This window comes from Diceros bicornis, chromosome X (assembly GCF_020826845.1).
Source record: "Diceros bicornis minor isolate mBicDic1 chromosome X, mDicBic1.mat.cur, whole genome shotgun sequence".
NCBI classification, from domain to species: domain Eukaryota; kingdom Metazoa; phylum Chordata; class Mammalia; order Perissodactyla; family Rhinocerotidae; genus Diceros; species Diceros bicornis.
The window spans coordinates 118985986-119005573 of record NC_080781.1 but is presented as its reverse complement, the minus strand read 5'-3'; the positions used below and the strand labels follow the sequence as shown (position 1 = coordinate 119005573).

The following is a 19588-nucleotide window of genomic DNA, read 5'->3' as shown; positions in this document are numbered from 1 at the left end:
GAAGGTAAAAATTACCCAAAATCCAAACATCCAAAGACTATACTCTTAACAGTGTGGAGAGCCTCCTATGGCCCTCTCTTGATGCATACACACATGCTTACACTCTCATTCTCGTGATGTGCGCGTTCCTGTCACATGCTCCTGCGGGGTGGCCTCCTGTGCTGAAGTCAGTGTCCCCGGCTACCTCTAACTTATGGTCCTCCTACGTTTCCCTGATTTTAAAAGTTATGCATCTTTATGGAGGGAAAAGGAAAATACAAAAAACATACACAAGGAGATAAAAATACAAAAGAAGTAAAAATAAAATATAAACATCATCCCCACTAGCCAGATACCACCATTGACATTTCTATGTGTTTCCTTCCAGTCTTTCTGTCTTTTATATCACTGATATATGCTGCATAAACCTTGCCTTACCTCCTGCCTCCTCGCAGACCACTCCCTCACTCACTCCCCCTTGCTGATCCTAGAGAGCCAAGCTCTCCCTCCTTTCAGCTTCATGTTCTTTCTAAGTTCCTAAAACAAGAAAATCCTCTTCTAACCCTGTGTCACCCTCTAGATACTGTGTGATCACCTTCCATTTATGGCCCTTAAAAAATTTTTAACAAAATTTTATTTAACCCAACATATCCAAAATAATATTGTTTCAGAATATAATCAATATAATAAGTATTAATGAGATACTTTACAGTTTATCTTTATGCTAAGTTTTTGTGTATTTTACACTCACGGTCCATCTCAATTCAGACTAGCCATATTTCAAGTGCTCAATAGCCATGTGGTGAGTTGGCCACAGTACTGGACAGCAGAGATGTAGATCTCTGCTCCTCTGATGAATTATCATATACCTTCTCCAGCATCCCCCTAAAGAATCATCTGGCTCTCTGCTACTCAAATGTGGTCAACTGGCAACCTCAGATCACTGGGGGCTTGTTAGAAATGCAGAATCTCAGGCCCCACACAAGACCTATTTAAATTAGAATTTGCATTTTAACACTATCCCCAGGTGATTCATTTGCATACAAAACTTAAGAAGTCTGTTCTGCCTCCCATTAGACACTTCACCCAGTAGCAGAGAACTCACTATTCCATCCCTAAGGAAGCCCATTCCATCTTTAAGTGGTTCTAATAATTAGAAAAACATTGGTCCTTCCTTTATTGAGGATTCCCTATAAACCTGGCATTGTGCTAAGCACTTCACATGAATTATCTCATTTAAGCCCAGCACTCTATAAGAAAGAGGCTAATTTTGACTCCTTTTGCTGTTGTTGTTTGTTTCAGTTAAAATAGACATAACAAAAATTTACCATTTTAACCATTTTTAAGTATACAGTTCAGTGGCATTAAGTACATTCACAATGTTGTGCAACCACCATCACTATCCATTTCCAGAACTTTTCATCATCCCAAACAGAAACCTATTAAACAATCACTTTCCCTTCTTCTCTCTCTCCAGCCCCTAATAACCACTATTCTTTCTGTCTCTATGAATTTGACTATTCTAGGTACCTCATTTAAGTGAAATCATACAATATTTGTCCTTTTGTGTCTGGTTTATTTCACTTAGCGTAATGTTTTCAACATTCATCCATGTTGCACCCTATATCAGAATTTCTTTCCTTTTTACAATAATTATTCCATTGTATGTATATACCACATTTTGTTTATCCATTCATCTGTTGACGGACATTTGGGTTGTTTCTACTTTTTGGCTATTGTGAAGAATGCTGCTATGAACATTGGTGTACAAGAATCTGTTTGAGTCCTTGCTTTGAATTCTTTTGGTTATACTCCTAGCAGTAGAATTGCTGGATCATATGGTAAGCCTATATTTAACTTTCAAGGAACCACCAAACTGTTTTCCACAGTGGCTGCACCATTTTACCATAGCCTTTTAAAAAAGATAGCAGTTATTGTGGCTATTTTTCTGATCAGAAAAATTTTAAAACATGCTCTTTTAAGAAAACTGGAATATAGAGACAAAAAAGGTTAAAAAAACTGTAATCCCATTATCCAATGAAACTGTTCACATCTTGATACACATTCTTTCAGGATTTCTTTTTATGACAACTGCTTCTTAAAATAAAGGTTTCATTTGTTACCATGGAATTGTAAACATGCTTTTGAAGGACTAATATTTTAGAAATGTATTTGCCTTAAAAATATACCATTTTTCAAATAATATGCAGCCATCAGAAATTATGTTTGTGAGAACTATGCTATAATAATAATAAACTCTGCCATCTGTTGACTGCCTACTGTATTCCAGACACTTTACACATGCCCACTCTAATCCTTACAACAACCCTGTGTAGGCTTTACCATTGGATGGGCCACGTTTCACCAGCTGTGGGGTCTCGGATAAGTACCCAGCCTCCCTGTTCCTACGTTTCCTCACCTGTGAAAACAAAGATGCTCCCAGCCCCTAGCTCTGGAGTCACTGAGCATTCAAATGAGATGACCCACAGAAGGTGCTTGGAGCAGGGCCCAGGTCATCATCAGCACTCCAGAAATGTCCTTTCACCAAATAAATTCCTGGTGCCCTGAAAATTTAAACATGAAGAATAAAATCAAGCCATGACGGTACTAGAAGAAAATGCAAGTGAACACTTTTATAATCCTGGGTGGGGAAGACTTTCTAAGCCTTCTGTCAAAGGCAGAAACAATAAAAGCAAAGAATTATTAGAATGACCACACAATAAAAGTACTTTCTGAATGGCAGAAAACACCACAAAGTTAGAAGACAAGCCAGAATTTGGGCGGGGAAATTGTAACTAATTTGACAGACAAAAAGCTCTTTAATATACTGCAAGCTTTACAAATTAAAAAAAATACACTGAAAGGTATTTTCCTAGAAAAATAGGCAAAGGATACAAACAGCAGAGCCAGACGGTCCGACGTGACCAGTTTATCCGTGGGGACATTTCGATGAGCCCCGTTGACACAGCTGCTCTGATGCTGCGGCTGTGTGTCAGCTGTCCCAGTCGGCACAGCGCGTTCCCTGCCCTCCCTCTCCCCCAACCTCCAGTCCAGAGGACTTGCACTGCCGACCTTAGTCCCTTCTGCATTGTGTACATTTTCTTCTACAAATGTGTTACTTCTAATCAGAAAGAAAAAAGAAAGAAAAAAAACCTTTTCAACAGGGTTAGCCTCTAAGGGAAACTCAAATCATCTTTATAAAAGAAATTTTATGATACTAAATATAATATTTGCACACTTGAATCCTGAGAGAAAAGTTAAGAATTTAGTTGAGCATCTCCTCTATAGTCTGGAGCTGAGAATAAGGAATCTTACTGTGCTCCAAATACCTTCAGTCTTCCCCGCTACTCTGTGTCTCTGTCTATATGGGATTCATTCACTCATTCACTCATTCCCTGGATAGCTGCCTACTGAGCACCTGTCGTGTGCCAGGCCTTGTGCCAGGCCCAGGGATCTAGCAGTGAACTAGAAACAGTCCCTGCCCCCACGCAGCAGGCTAGGCCCAGGGATCTAGCAGCGAACTAGAAACAGCCCCTGCCCCCACGGAGCAGGCTAGGCCTGGGGATCTAGCAGCGAACTAGAAACAGCCCCTGCCCCCACGGAGCAGGCAGTCTAGTTGGGGGAGGGGTGGGCAAAAAGGAATAAATATTCAGGTTCAGGACACATTCTCAGGTACGAAGGAAAATGAAGCAAGGGAAGGACACGGAAAATGGCAGGGACTGCTGTTCTGGATAAAGTGCTCAGGAAGGCCTCTCTGACGGGGTGATATTTGAGGAGAGGCATGAAGGAGGTGAGGGAGTGAGCTGTGAGGACTTCTGAGAACATTCCAGGCAAAGATAACAGTGACAGCAGAGGCCCCGGAGCAGGAGTGAGCCTGGCGTGTTTGAGGGACATCAAGGTCAGGGGGGTGGCTGGGGCAGAGGGATGAAGGGGAGAGCAGGAGCAGATGGGGTCAGAGAGGTAACGGGCTGAGGGAGATCAGCTAGGGCTGTGTATATCGTGGTCAAGACTTTGGATTTTATTCTAAGTCTGGGAATGTTGACATAATCAGAAGAAAGCACACCAACAAAAAGCAGAGGTGTCTATTCTTCATATTTTTTAATGAAAAAGAGAGTAATTCCCATTAAAAAAATGACTTCTGGTTATATGTGATTATAGGCCAAATAGTGTCCAATCCCTAACCATCCTTCACTCCTCCATCACTGAGACCTGTACCTCAAAATTGGCAGGGTTTAGCAATAGAGAAATCTCATATTTGGGTGTTATGAGGAAAGAGTTAACACAGCAAGTTTGGTGGCTTACTCCTTGCATGTGTCCAAGAGAACCATGATTGTCCCTCAGCCAACCCATGAAAATGTGTCTGTCAGAGTTCTTTATATCACCAATGGATTAATGATTTTGTTGTGTACACCCGCAGTAATAGACCATGCCATACCATCTTATTAGGATTGCTTTGCACAAACATCAAGATTGATGATGTGGGCCGGCCCCGTGTCTTAGTGGTTAAATGCGCATGGTCCACTACTGGCGGCCCGGGTTCGGATCCCAGGCGCGCACTGACACACCGCTTCTCCGGCCATGCTGAGGCCGTGTCCCACATACAGCAACTAGAAGGATGTGCAACTATTACATACAGCTATCTACTGGGACTTTGGGGGAAAAAAAAAAGAGGAGGATTGGCAATAGATGTTAGCTCAGAGCCGGTCTTCCTCAGCAAAAAGAGGAGGATTAGCATGGATGTTAGTTCAGGGCTGATCTTCCTCACACACACAAAAAAAGATTGATGATGTGAACGTGGTTTCACTTTTGGGGTCAACAACATTGTTGGGGTCCTGAGTTTCCTGGTCATGGCCAGTTGTTAACAAGATGTGCATATGTGACCAGTTCTCCCATCTGGGCCTCAGGCTCTGAGACCCAAAATGGGCTTTACTGGGCATAGATATTCCTCACGTTTCCCTGGAGTTCACTGTTACAAAAAATTGAAAAGGAAATCAGACAGTATTTTGAACTAAATGAAAACACAGCATAACAAAAGCTGTGGGATGCATCTTAAGCAGTACTTAGAAGGGAATTTATAGCACTGAATCTTTATATAAGAAAACAAAAAGGCCTCAAATCAATGACCCCAGCTTCGATCTTAGGGAACTAGAAAAATAAGAACAAATTAAACTCAAAGTAAGCAGAAGAAAAGAAACAATAAAGGTAAGGGCAGAAAACAATGAAACAGAAAACAGGAAACAATAGAGAAAATCAATGAAACCAAAAGCTGGTTCTTTGAGAAGATCAATAAAATTTATAAACCTGTATCCAGATTGATCAGGAAAAAAAGAGAGAAGACACAAATTACCAATATGAGAAATGAGAGAGGGGATATCACCACAGATCCTGCAGACAGCAAAACGATAATAAGGGAATATTATGAACAACAAATAATAAATAAAATTAGATAAATTGGACTTCATCAAAATTTAAAATTTTTTGTGCCTTAAAGGACACTACCAAGAAATAATTCCCATGGAATGGGAACAAAATATTTGAAAATCATATATCTGATAATAGTTTAGTATCTAGACTATATAAAGAACTCTCACAATTCAACAAAAAGATAAACAACCCAATTAAAAAGTGAGTATTACAAGAGACAGAGAGGGACATTATGTGATTATAAAAGGGGGGTAAATTTTAAAAGAGGACATACAATTCTAAACATTTATACACCTAATAACAGAGGCTCAAAATACATGAAACAAAAACTGATAGAATTGAAATGAAAAATAAATACACATTTAGAGATTTCAACACACCTCTCAATAATTGATAGTAAAAGTAGACAGAAAATCAGTAAGGATATAGAAGACTTAACACTATCCATCAACCTGACCGAACTGACATTTAAAAAAGCTCCAACCAACAACAGAATATACGTTCTTTTGACATGGCCAGGAAACATTTACCAAAATAGACCATATTCTGGGCCATAAAAAAATTCACAACACATTTAAAATTATTAAAATTATACAAAGTATGTTCTCTGAACACAATAAAATTAAATTAGCTTTATTAGATTAGATTAGATTAGATCAATAACAGAAATATTTCTGGAAAATCCCCAAATATTTGCAACCTTAATAACACACTTCTAAATAACACATGGGTCAAGGAAGAAATCAAAAGGGAAATTATAAAACATTTTGAACTAAATGAAAATGAAAACATAGCAAAATTTGTGGGATGCAGCTAAAGCCATGGTTAGAAGAAAATTTACAGCAATAAATGCCTATGTTAGAAAACATTAAGGATCTTGAAACAATGACCTCAACTTTCACCTTAATAAACTAGAAGACAAACAGCAAATTAAACCTAAAGTAAGCAAGGTTAAAGCCAAAGTAAAGATGACAGAAATCAAACACATTGAAAACAGAAAAACAAAGAAAAGCTGGTTCTTTGAGAATGTCAATAAAATAGATAAACTTCTAGCCAGACTGATCAGGAAAAAAGGACAAAATTAACCAATATTAGGATTGAAAGGGGGAACATAAACCATAGATCCTACAAATATTGTGGACAGTAAACTCTAAAATGGTCCCCATTGATGCCTGCCTCCTGGTATTCACGCCCCTGTATAATCCTCTCCCCTTGAATGTGGACTGACCTAATGACTTGTTTCTAACCAACAAAATACAACAAAGATAGTGGGATGTCACTTCTATGACTAGGCTATGACTACCATCTTGCTATACTCTCTCTATTGCTGGCTTTGATGAGGCAAGCTGCCATGCTGGAGAGGCAACACGGCAAGGAACTGAGGGGAACCTCTTGCCAACAGCCAACAGGAAATTGAGGCCCTCAGTCCAACAATCTACAAGGAACTGAATCCTACCAACAACCATGTAAGCTCAGAAGTGGATCCTTCCCCGGTCAAGTGTTCAGATGAGACCCTGGTCCAGGTTGACACCTTGATTACAGCATTGTGAGAGACCCTGAACAGATGACCCAGTTAAGGTGTGCCCAGATTAACGACATGTAGAATCTGTGAGATAATAAATGTGTGTTGTTTTAAGCTGCTAAGTTTGTCGTAATTTGTTATGCAGAAATATATAACTAGTATAATTGTTAAAATGATAAGGAAATATCAACAATTTATGCAAATAAATTTGATAACTTCGATGAAAAGAACAAATCGACAAATTTCTTACGATACACAAACTATCAAAGCTCATTCAAGAAGAAATCAATAACCTGAATAGCCCCATAACTATTACAAAAATTAATCTGTAGTTAAAAAACATTCCCATAAAGAAAACTTTGAGCCCAGATGTCTTCACTGGTGAATTCTCAGAAGCATTTAAGTAAGAAATAATTACAATTCTATACAAACTCTTCCAGAAAATAGATGATAATACAATACTTCCCAACTCATTCTATGAGACCAACATTACCCTGATACCAAAATTAAAGACCTTATAAGAAGGAAAACAAAGCCAGCCCTGATGGCCTAGTGGTTAAAGTTCAGTGTTATCATCACTTCAGCAGCTTGCGTTCGCTTCCCAGTCACAGAACCAGACCACCCACCTGTCAGTTGCCATGCTGTGGCGGCAGCTCACATTGAAGAGATAGAAGGACTTACAACTGGGATATATGACCATGTGCTGAGGCTTTGGGGAGGAAAAAAAAAACAGGAAGATTGGCAACAGATGTTAGCTGAAGGCAAATCTTTCCCTGCAAAAAAAAAAAAGAAAACAAAGACCAACACCCCTCAAGAACTTAGATGCAAAAATTCTTAGCAAAATTTTAGCAAATCAAATCTAACAATATGTAAAAAGGATACCTCATCCTGCCTACATGGGGTTTATCTGAGGAATACAAAGTAGGTTTAACAATCCAAAATCAATCACTGTAATTCACCATATTAACAAAAGAATAAAGAAAAAAATGTATAATCTCATTAGACACAGAGAAAGCATTGGACAAAACACAACAACTTAGCATAAAATCTCTTAGCAAACTAGGAATAGAAGGGATCTTCCTCAATCTGTATAAAGGTAACTATTAAAGACCTACTGCTGAAACGCTTTCCCCCTAACATCAGGAACAAGGCCAGGCTATTCACTTTTACCACTTCTAGTCAACATTATGCTGGAAATTCTAGTCAATGCAATAAGGCAAGAAAAAAGTGCATCTAGACTGGAAAGGAAAATGTTAAACTCTCATTATTCACATATGATAAGTTGTCCAAACAGAAAATCTTCCAGACTGTACAAAAAAGTTACAACTAATAAGTGAGTCTAGCAAGGTAGCAAGATATAGAGACAATATACAAGAATCAATTGTATTTTTATATATTAGTCATGAATAACTGGACATTTAAATTTAAAACAGCATCAAAAATATAAAACACTTAGGGATAAATTGGATGAAAAATGCGCAAGACCTGTACATTGAAAACTACAAAAGATTACTAAGAGAAATTAAAGAAGACTTAAATAGAAAGATACACTATACTCATGGATTAGAAGACTCAATATTAATAAGATGTCTAGGCCAGCCCCGTGGCTTAGCGGTTAAGTGCGCATGTTCTGCTACTGGCGGCCCGGGTTCGGATCCCGGGCACGCACCGACGCACTGCTTCTCCAGCCATGCTGAGGCAGCGTCCCACATACAGCAACTAGAAGGACGTGCAACTATGACATGCAACTATCTACTGGGGCTTTGGGGGAAAAAAGGAGGAGGATTGGCAATAGATGTTAGCTCAGAGCCGGTCTTCCTCAGCAAAAAGAGGAGGATTAGCATGGATGTTAGCTCAGGGCTAACCTTCCTCACACAAAAAATAATAATAATAATAATAATAAGATGTCTATCCTCCTCAGATTGAATAAATTCAACACAATGCCAACAAAAATTATAGGAGGCTTTCTTCTAAAAATGGACAGGCTAATTCTAAAATTAATAATTGATGTGTAAAGAACACAGAATAGAAAACTAATTTTGAAAAAAAAATGACAATGTTAAAAGACTTACACTACCTGATTTCAAGATTTATCATAAAGGTACAGTAATCAAGACAGAGTTGTATTGCCAGAAGGACAGACATACAGATCAATGGAGCAGAATAGAGGGTCCAGAAGTTGACCCATACATGTACGGTCAACTGATTTTTGACCAAAGTGACAGGGATAATATTTTTAACAAATGATGCTGTCAAAATTGGATAACCTTATGCAAAAAAATCAAGTTTCATTCTTGTTTCATGTCATATGTAAAAATAAACTCACAATTAATCATAGACCTACAAGTAAGTGTTAAAATATTTCTTGAATGCCTCAGTGAATAACCTTGTGCATATGTCATTTCATATTTTTGTCAATGTATCTTTGGGATGGATTTCTAGAAGTGATAGTGCAGGGACAAAGGGTAAACTTACATATGTAATTTTGCTATATGTTATTACTTTTCCAAATAGGGGTTGTACCATTTTGTATTCCCATCAGGAATGTATAAGAGTGCCTTTTCTCATGAATAGAGTATATCGTCAAAATCCTGGATTTTTTTGCCAATCTAATAAAATGACTAATGGCAAAAAAAAAATTCTTGAAACCATTATATAGCAGTTAAACCTAATTTATAACTAATACAGAGGGATTCCATGGTGTAAAAGTAAAATAATTATATTGCTTTCTTAAAATTTATAATTTACAATCACCAATTAAAAACTGAGAAATCCAACAATAAACAAATCTGTTTAATTTTGTTTAACCAATTAATACACAAATGTATTTGACCATAGAGCTCTTTATTTGCATATTAGTAATATTCTGTGAAACACACTTTGGAAACCATGATCTTGTTCAAAACTTTTGCTTTACATGTGAGGAATCTGATGGCCGGAGAGAGTAATTCACTTGACCAAGACTGCTTGTCTAATGGGAGATTTCTCCAGGCATAAATCCTCCACTGCTTGTATTTCATAACAGATTATCATTTTCATTTGGTATGGGATATGCCTTGAAGGTTTCATAAGCAAGTATTGCTTCTATTTCTGTGCTTCCACTACTCCACGGGCTGTCCTTATTATAGCACTTATCACCATATAGTTCAATAACCTGTCTTCCCCATGAGACTGAGCACTCCTTCTGCCCAGGGGATGTAGACTGATCATTTTCATTTCACCCAGTTAGTTCCAGTAACTAGAATATAGTGGAATCTCAATAAATGTTTCATGAATGCCAGGGCAGGGGGATTTCCATGTGAACAGGCCAAGAACAAGAGTACAGACATCCAAGAAAAGAGTACAAGACTCCAAGTTGGGAAGAAAGATACTGAGGAAAGTGATCTTAGGGAGGGAGATAGGATTGGTGGGAAATTAAGAACAGTATTCACACAGCAAAGACTCAGGAAAGTAGACCCAATGAGATATTGTGATATCATCAATGCAGAAAAGATAATTTGGCCTAGGACAGCTGGTAAACTATTGCATAATCTCTAAATAATTAGCTAGACTAAAGTGTAAGAAAACGCTCTGCTCCATGCAAAACAAAAAAAATAGCACATAATAACCACATTAAAATAATTATTTGATTTGGATAGCACTGGATATATATCATAAATAAGTATTGGTTCAATATGTTGAGGGAAATCATTTGAAGCTTGTTATTCTCAAAATAAAAATATTAGATTATATGAAAACAAAAGCATTTCACAAAAGGAACTAATATTTATTTGATCATGACAAGCTCTTAACATACATAAGCTCATTTAGGTCTCATAACTACCCTTTGAGGTAAACATCTCCCTGTTCCTCTTAAAAAGATTTGAGGAACTGAAGCATCCACTCTTCTAAGAATCTGCATTCTGTCATAAGAATCTGGGTTGCCCCAGTTTTTTTCCCAATAATTTCCAAAACCAAAATTTTTTTAATGTAGTGAACTTTTACAATGACCCATGTTTTATAAACAGAGTTTAATTTTCCTGACTTAAAGAACCTCTCGTTGAGCATTTTAAAATGATAACAAGTCCGTTGTTTTGTTTAGGATAGACTCTAGGAACTCAAAACAGCTGCCTCTCTAAGGAGCATCCAAGATTTGTAAGAGTTCCTAACATGGTTTCATATCAAAATCAATTTGTAACCTTTCATGGGAACAGAAGTAAAAACAGGAATGAATGCTTATAGAGTGCTTAATAAATTCCAGATACTGTGCTAGACACTTTATAAAGCTTCCTCTGTGTAATTCTCACACCCTCCTTATGAGATAAAATGGGCCTTGCTTACAGAATGTTTATAAAAAATTATGAGTTTTAAAAATTAGAAAAAAAATACATAAAAGGGACAAATGTTTAATAATGGAGCAGATTAGTAAAAAACCTACAGAAAGTAAACTTAAAAACAGCACTACTGTAGGAATAAGAATCTAATTTAATTTTAAATCTAAATTTCTATGTATTTGTATCATTTATTTCATTAACATTTTAAATAAGAGTCCACAAACATAAGGCAAATACATTGAGTGATACTATTTCCTAACACTACTTGGAAATATTGGTTATGTTCTGTTCTGGAAAACCAGTCGCTTACATGAGAGATTTTAAGATTATTAACTTTCCACTGTAAATTTTTGCCTATGATCTTCACTTTGGAACAAAGTTAATTTCATTACATTTACTTTACATTTACACATATGTAGTCAAAATCGTGTCCAATGACACTACCACATACAGTAAAGATTCATTATAACACAGTTCTATAGAGCAAGCGTTCGTCCTACCTCCTAGCCAGCAGTTAACAACGAAATTCGAGCCATTAAAAGTAAAGGAAGTGGCCCTTTAGTTTCAGCTGATTTTTTTTTTAAGTACTTTTTTGTGTGTGTGAGGAAGATCAGCCCTGAGCTAACATCCATGCCAATCCTCCTCTTTTTGCTGAGGAAGACCTGCTCTGAGCTAACATTTAATGCCAATCCTCCTCCTTTTTTCCTCTTTTTCTCCCCAAAGCCCCAGTAGACAGTTGTATATCATAGTTGCACATCCTTCTAGTTGCTTTATATGGGACGCCACCACAGCATGGAGCATGGCCGGACAAGCGGTGCGTGGGTGCGCGCCCGAGATCCCAACTCTGCCACCAGCAGTGGAGCGCGCCGCACCCAACCGCTAGGCTATGGGGCGGCCCCCCTCAGCTGATTTTTTTTGTCGTTAAATTATTTCCCATGTGAAAAAAAAAATCCAAAGCAGTCATAAAATAAAAGTGCCCAGCTCAAACAGCTGGAAATTCTAGCCCTGGACTGGCTTTCTGATAACTGACATATTTCAGGTATCATAAACTATATTAATCTGATCTTGGGAAGGTGAATGAAAAGGGATGTTAAAGAAAAATTAATGTTCTTTTTTCATAGAAGACCCCAAATCCCTAAATTCCTAACAAACATCAGGGTCAGAGGGTGACTCATGATTAAACTGCTATCCTTTTAACTGGTTAAATCAAATGACCCCTCTGGCATTCACGTTTTAAATCTGCAAGTCTAGGCATTACATCAAAATTCAGATGTCCATCTCGGGGAAGCTGGACTCCAGCCCCAAGAACTGCTGCTCAAAGCAGATGGACTTCACGTTGCCTAATCTCCACATCACCTTTTTTTCTTTTCCTTTCCTTTTTTTTTTTTTGTAAACCTGGGCAGAACTCCAAGATGCCGCGGAAAGTTCTCATACCGCACTAAAGTCGAGCAGGTCGCTCAGCTCCTCGCTCAGGTCCTCGTTGGCCCCCATGCGCTGCTGCTGGGATTCGTCTTTGGCCACTTCTAGCAGGTCCTAAGGCTGAGGAAAGGGGCTCAGTGAGAGACCACCGAAGCCCAAAGTGCTGAGTGGGGAGATGGGGTAGGGCGTCCGGAAAGAGGAAGAGGGTTGGCGGCGCCAGAATGACTTCCAAAGTCCCCTCCTCGTTCCCAAAGCGGTGCGGGCAGGAGCAGGGGCCCGGTGAGGGGTCAATTCGGGGTCCCGCCAGCTAGGCGGAGGCGCCGGCGAGGAGAGATGTGAAGTGACCCGCTCGCCTCGTAAGGATAGAATTGACAAGTCGCAGGCAACGCGCCTCTGGCAGCGCCGGGTCTGAGCGGCCCCTGGATGTCTCCAGCGGGGTCCGGAGGTCAGAAAGCTCCCCTCTGCAGGTCCAAGGCGCGTAGTTAAAAAGAAAACAGAAACACCGACAACTAGTCTCACTTTCGCCCGGCATCCTCCTCCGGCTTGGCCTTCTCTCACTTTTGCCGCCCTGCCCGCAGCCGACCAGCCCTGAACCTGCCGAGACCACTGCGCTCACTCCGCGCCAAAGCCGCCCTCTCTCCCATGTGCCCCGGGGCCCGGGCGGCGCCCCAGCCGAGCGCGGCGCCCGCGGACTCGTGACCCGGGACTCGCGCCCCGACTACGCCCCCCAAGGTAGAGCGGACTCCGGGTTCAGCGCCCTGCAGAGGAGCGCGGGAATTGGGACGCCGGCCAGAGGCGCTCCTCTCCCCCTTGCCAGCCCGAAATTACCTGCTGCCCCATGGCCGCATCCAGCCACTGGGATTAAAGATCCCTTTGGCTGGGAGAGCCCCTCAGTTCACTTGTCCGGAACGGGCTCTGGGTCCCAGAGCGGGAGGCGCTCTCGGGCCTGGCCGCCCCTTCCTCCTGGGACCAGGAGGCCGTCCCCCGGAATAGAACTGATGGGTCTCCTCAGCGGACATTTTTTTCCTGGGGTGGTCTCAGCATGGGGCTCAGCTCCAGCTCTGGCGCCCCCTATGCCGCAAAAGCCCCGAGTTAACCCCTTAGTCCCCGGCACGCTGGCGCCACCTGCGCGGAGGAAGTAGGGGCCCGCAGGTGGGGGGTGGGGTCGCAGAAGAGCGGGCGGGAACACGGAGGGGCCGCTGCGCGGCTGGAGGACAAAGCTCTCGATGGGAGGAGACAGGCGGGAGAGGAATGCCCGCCCCCTGGGGAGCGCGGGGTGGGAGCACGGCGGCGCCTCCTCCCTCCCGTTCTTCTCGATCCTTCCTCTGCCCCGAAGCGGAAACAGAAGGAGATGCAGCTGTGGATGCATCTGGATCTGCTGTCATGCAGATGGCTGTGGTCTCTGATCCACCCGCGCTGGACGCTGGCGACTCAGGCCCCGGGTGGCTGCGCTGCGCTCAACGCTGAAGATGCGCGCGTCGGAGAAGGAATGCCAGGCCACCTTGGACCACTTCGGCCCACTCTTGGAGCAGGTTTCAGTTGCTCAAATGCACTGTGGAGCCCAAAGCAGAATGAATGGCAAAACCTCCCTCAAAGTCTACAAAACAGTGTTGGCTTCAGGTTTCCAGTCACTCACTCAACCCCCAGCGTCTACAATTACTTCTTCCCATGCGAATCCTGCGGGGCCACAGAATGGCACAGTGGGTCCAGTCCTTGGAAATGGATCGAGACAGTCCTTTTCGTCTTACAGAGGAGATCCAGACAGGTTCTGTCACATAGCCACTATCTAGCACAAGTTCTCATCTTGGCTTGAGGAAGAAGCTTCAAACGAGCTAGAAAGAAAAGATAAATAAACCACCGTTCCGTTCAATTCAGGGATGGAAGTAAAAATTTCTCTAGTGACAGCTAGTTACTTTTTGGGTCAGTGAATCCAGTAAAGACCAGTAAGGCCCAGGCAGAAGAGACACTGCGGAGAAAGCAGATGCATCCAGAATAATAAATTCAATGAAACAGCCAGCGCCTAAGGGCAACAAAATGGCAAGAAGGAGCCATTGATAATCTGAGTTGGATGGAAACAGGGAAGTAGATTCAATGAAAATTATACGGATATACTTCCTTACAATGGTATTTGTCCAGCAGGAAAGGCAATTGAAGCTTGCAGGTGGGAATTTACATGATATTGTCAATGGCTAAACCAAGACCCTGTGCCAGACAGACCCTGTGGTAACATCCCCAATATCCGCTCCTCCTTGTCTTGGTGGCATCCTCCTGTTTTTTAATGTCACATCCCTGCCCTGACTCCCTCCTAGCAGATATGATTCCAATCTTAGCAAATTAGCATAATTAAAATCTAAATTAATCAGCATAGTCCCATTCCTTGCCATTGGTTGGCTATGGGCATGACCCAATTGGGGCCAATGAGAATAGCAATTTCCTGGGGGCTTTGAGGAAAGTTTTTCTTCCATATTATGGAGGAAATTCAGAGGTAACCCCCTCTTCTGCATGTGCTCAAAGAAACAAGGAGCCCCTGATACTGTGAACAGCTATATATCAGCCATAAGGAAGAGCCAAGTTAAAATAAAGCAGAGATCAAGAAAGCATAGGCAGGGCCAGCCCCCTTGGCTTAGCGGTTAAGTGCGCGAGCTCCACTACGGGCGGCCTGGGTTCAGATTCCTGGCGCGCACAACGCACCGCTTCTCCAGCCATGCTGAGGCTGCGTCCCACATACAGCAACTAGAAGTATGTGCAACTATGACATACAACTATCTACTGGGGCTTTGGGGGAAAAAAAGGAGGAGGATTGGCAATCGATGTTAGCTCAGAGCCGGTCTTCTTCAGCAAAAAGAGGAGGATTAGCATGGATGTTAGCTCAGGGCTGATCTTCCTCACAAAAAGAAAGAAAGAAAGAAAGAAAGCTAAGGCAGAACGTAATCTGACTTTTGTGCCACTTTTGAGCCTCTGATTCAAACTGCTTTTGAGTCCAGGTCTACCTTCATTGATTAGGTCAATGAGATTTGAGTTTTCTGTTCCTTGTAATCTAGTGTTTCCAACTGATACAGGCCCAATGGGCATTTTTGGTTGCAAAATCCCAAGCATCAGATGGGCAGATGGATTAGATAACTTTTAAGGCCCCATCTCAGTGGTAAGATTCTACCTCACCTCAGTGGTAGAGCTAGAAGCAAATCCTGGGAAAAGAGGATGCATGTACTCTGATCTGAAGGATTCATATCTGTTTTCAAAAGTAATGGAGAGCCAACTTTTCACCCTTCACATAACAACTGATTCAGTGGGAGAAATAGCCATCTGCCTCAATCCTCAGTCATGGCAGCTGTGAGGGACTGACTGGTGGAATATTTCATATCTATTATGGCCCATAATGCTTTTTTTATACTTTCTTTTCCTCATTAGGATGCAAATTCCATGAGGGTTGGGGCTTCCAGGCATCTTTCTACAGCACACAACTAACAAAGTAGACACTCAAAAAATGAGGGCTGGAATGAAATGTATCAATCATCTGACATTATAACAGAAAAAAAATTGATGCTGTAATGCAGTCTTTGTATGTGTCATTTTTCATGATTTTGAACGACACATTTTATTATTCCCACCAGTGGATTTCCTATAATAGCTCTGTCCACTTGGGACTAGAGGGAACAATATAATATAAAAATTAGTTTAATAACAATCAAACCGCTCAGTTCACGGCATGCCAATCATTGTTGAACTAAATTCCAAGATTTAGATCTTCTGTTCTATCATAAGCCAGGTTTCAGCATTTACCAACAGTTCACTCCTGCTATTCTTCTCTATCAGCCAGCCACAATATCCCGCCGCTGGGATTCTCTGGTAGAAAATTTAGTTACATTTACTCTCTGAACATTGGTAGATACAAAGATTTCCCTAAACCTTGCTAGTACTCTTGTTTATTTTTAAGGTAAAATTCACATCACATACAATTAACCATTTTAAAGTATTAAATCAGTGGCATCTAGTATAGTCACAATGCTGTGAAATCACCACCTCCCTCCAATTTCAAATTGTTTCATCATCCCAGAAGAACACTCTATACCTAGTAAGTAATCTCTCCCCATTCCTCCCTCTGCCCATGCCCTGGCAACCACTAATCTGCTATCTTTTATCTCTATACATTTGACTATTCTGGATATTTCATGTTTAAAAAATCATAAAATATGTCGCTATTTGTGTCTCACTTCTTTCACTTAGCATGTTTTCAAGGTTCATCAATGTTGTAACATGTATCAGTACTTCATTCCTTTTTAGGGCTGAATAATATTCCATTTTGTGATTACACCACGTTTTGTTTATCCTTTCATCCATTGATGGACATTTGAGTTGTTTCCACCTTTTGCCTCTTATGAATATTGCTGCTACAAACATTCATGTACAAGTTTTTGTGTGGACATGTTTTCATTTCTCTTGGGAATATACTAGGAGTAGAACTGTTGGATCATATGACAATTCTATGTTTAACTATTTGAGGAACTACCAAACTGTTTTCCACAGCACCTGCAACATTTTACATTCCCACCAGGAATGTATGAGGCTTCCTATATCTATACATCCTCACCAAGACTTCTATTCTCCTTTTTTTTCTTATTATACCCACCCTAGTGTGTATGAAGTGGTACCACATTGTGGTTTTGATTTGTATTTCCTTAAGGACATCTTTTCATGTGTTTCTTGGCCTTTTGTATGGCTTTGGAGAAATGTTTATTCAAGTCCTCTGCCAATTTTTAATTGGGTTGTTTGTTGAGTTGTAAGAGTTATTTATATATTCTGGATATTAAACTCTTATCACAAATATGATTTGCAGATATTTTCTAAAATTCTGTAAATTGTCTTTTCACATTCTTGATAATGAACTTAGAGGCACAAAGTTTTTCATTTTCATAAAGTCCAATTTATTTATTCTTTGGTTGCTTGTGCTTTTGGTGTCAGTCTAAGAAACCATTGCCAAACTCTTATACAATGCTGGTAAGAATGTAAAATGGTGCAGCCAATGTGGAAAACACTTTGGCTGTACCTCACAAAGTTAAACATAGACTTAATATATGATCTAGCAATTCCATTGCTAGGTGTATACCCAAGAGAATTAAAAACATATGTTCACACAAAAACTTATACACCAACAGTCATAATAGCATTACTCATAATAGCCAAAAATGGAAACACCCAAATATCCCTCAATTGATAAACAGATAAGTAAAATGCAGTATGTCCACAGACTGGCATACTATACAGCCATAAAAGAGAAGAAATTACTGACGCATGCTACCACATGGATGAACCTTGAAAATAGCATGTTAAGTGAAATAAGCCAGGCACAAAGGCCACATGTTGTCTGGTTAAATTTATATGAAATGTCAAGCATAAGCAAATATAGAGAGACAGCAAGTAGATTAGTGGTTGATTAATGCTGAGGGCTGTTGGTGTTAAGATGGCAATACGCCCCAAATTGACCTACAGATTGAATGTAAGACCAGTCATCAAAACATCATTTGCTTTTTTGTTTTGCATAAATGGATGAGCTTATCATAAAATTCATATGGAATTGCAAAGGACCCCAAATAGCCAAAACAAATTTGAAAATGAAGAACAATGTAGGAGGACTCCCATCTCTCCATTTCAAAACATACTACAAAGCTACAGTAACCAAAAGAGTGTGGTCCTGCTGTAAGGCTAGAAATATAGACAAGTGGAATAGGATGAGAGTCCAGAAGTAAGCCCATACAACTGTGGTCAATTGTTTTTTGACAAGGATGCCACAACCATTCAATAGGGAAAAATAGTCTTTTCAATGAATGATTCTGGGACAAATGGATATCCACATACAAAAGAATGATTTTGTCCCCTCTCTCATACTATATGCACAAATTAACTCAAAATGGGTGAAAGACCTAATTTTAAGACCTAAAACTATGATATTCTTAGAATAAAATATATGTATAAATCTTCACTTTGGATTATTCAAGTTTCTTAAATATGACATCAAAAACACAACTAACAAAAGGAAAAAATAGATGAAATGCACTTAATCAAAATTAAAAATGTTTGTGACTTAAAGGAAAGTAATAATAAAGTGAGGAGACAACCCACAGAATTGGAGAAAATATTTGCAGATCATATATCTCATATGGGTCTAGTATTCAGAATACAGAAATAACTTTCCAAACTCAACCACAAAAAGATAAACAATCCAGTTAAAAATTCGGCAAAGGACTTAAACAGATATTTCTCCAAAAATGGCTAATAAACACATGAAAAGATGTTCAACATCATTCTAATGCAAATCAAAACTACAATGAGATACCACTGCACACACACTATCATGGGTATTCAGAAAAAGAAAAAATAACAAGTGTTGGTGAGGATGTAGAAAAATTGGAAGCGTTGTGCATTGCTGGTGAGAAAGTAAAATGATGCAGCCACTGTGGAAACCAGTTTGATGGTTCTTTAAAAGTTAAACATATAATTATTGTCTCAGTCATCTTGGGTGGCTTCAAAAACAGAATTTTTGTTTTTTTTGTGAGGAAGACCTGCCCTGAGCTAATATCCATTGCCAATCCTCCTCCTTTTTCCCCCTTTTTCTTCCCAAGGCCCCAGTAGATAGTTGTATGTCATAGTTGCACATCCTTCTAGTTGCTGTATGTGGACGCCACCTCAGCATGGCCGGACAAGCGGAGCGTCGGTGCACGCCCAGGATCTGAACCCGGGCCACCAGTAGCAGAGTGCACGCACTTAACCCCTAAGCCACGGTGCAAGCCCCACAACAGACATTTATTTATCTCAGTTATGGAGGGTGGAAAGTCTAAGATCAAGGTGCCAGCCAATTCTGTTCATGGTGAGAGCCCTCTTCCTGGCTTACAGATGGCCGCCTTCTTGTTGTATCTTCACATGGTGGGGAGAAAGA

The 19588-nt window shown here is 40.3% G+C and overlaps 1 long non-coding RNA gene across 2 annotated transcripts; it reads right to left on the bottom strand.

Annotated features, from left to right (window-relative positions):
• Positions 1-7170: 7170 nt before the first annotated feature.
• Positions 7171-13626, bottom strand: LOC131400602 (uncharacterized). 2 transcript variants are annotated; one of them, XR_009217378.1, is made up of 3 exons: positions 13486-13626; positions 12673-12777; positions 7171-7698 (listed from the first exon to the last, which is right to left on the bottom strand). It is a non-coding gene; the product is annotated as an uncharacterized LOC131400602 (long non-coding RNA). The 2 variants fall into 2 exon arrangements; XR_009217379.1 differs by having other exon boundaries at positions 7171-7634.
• Positions 13627-19588: the final 5962 nt, after the last annotated feature.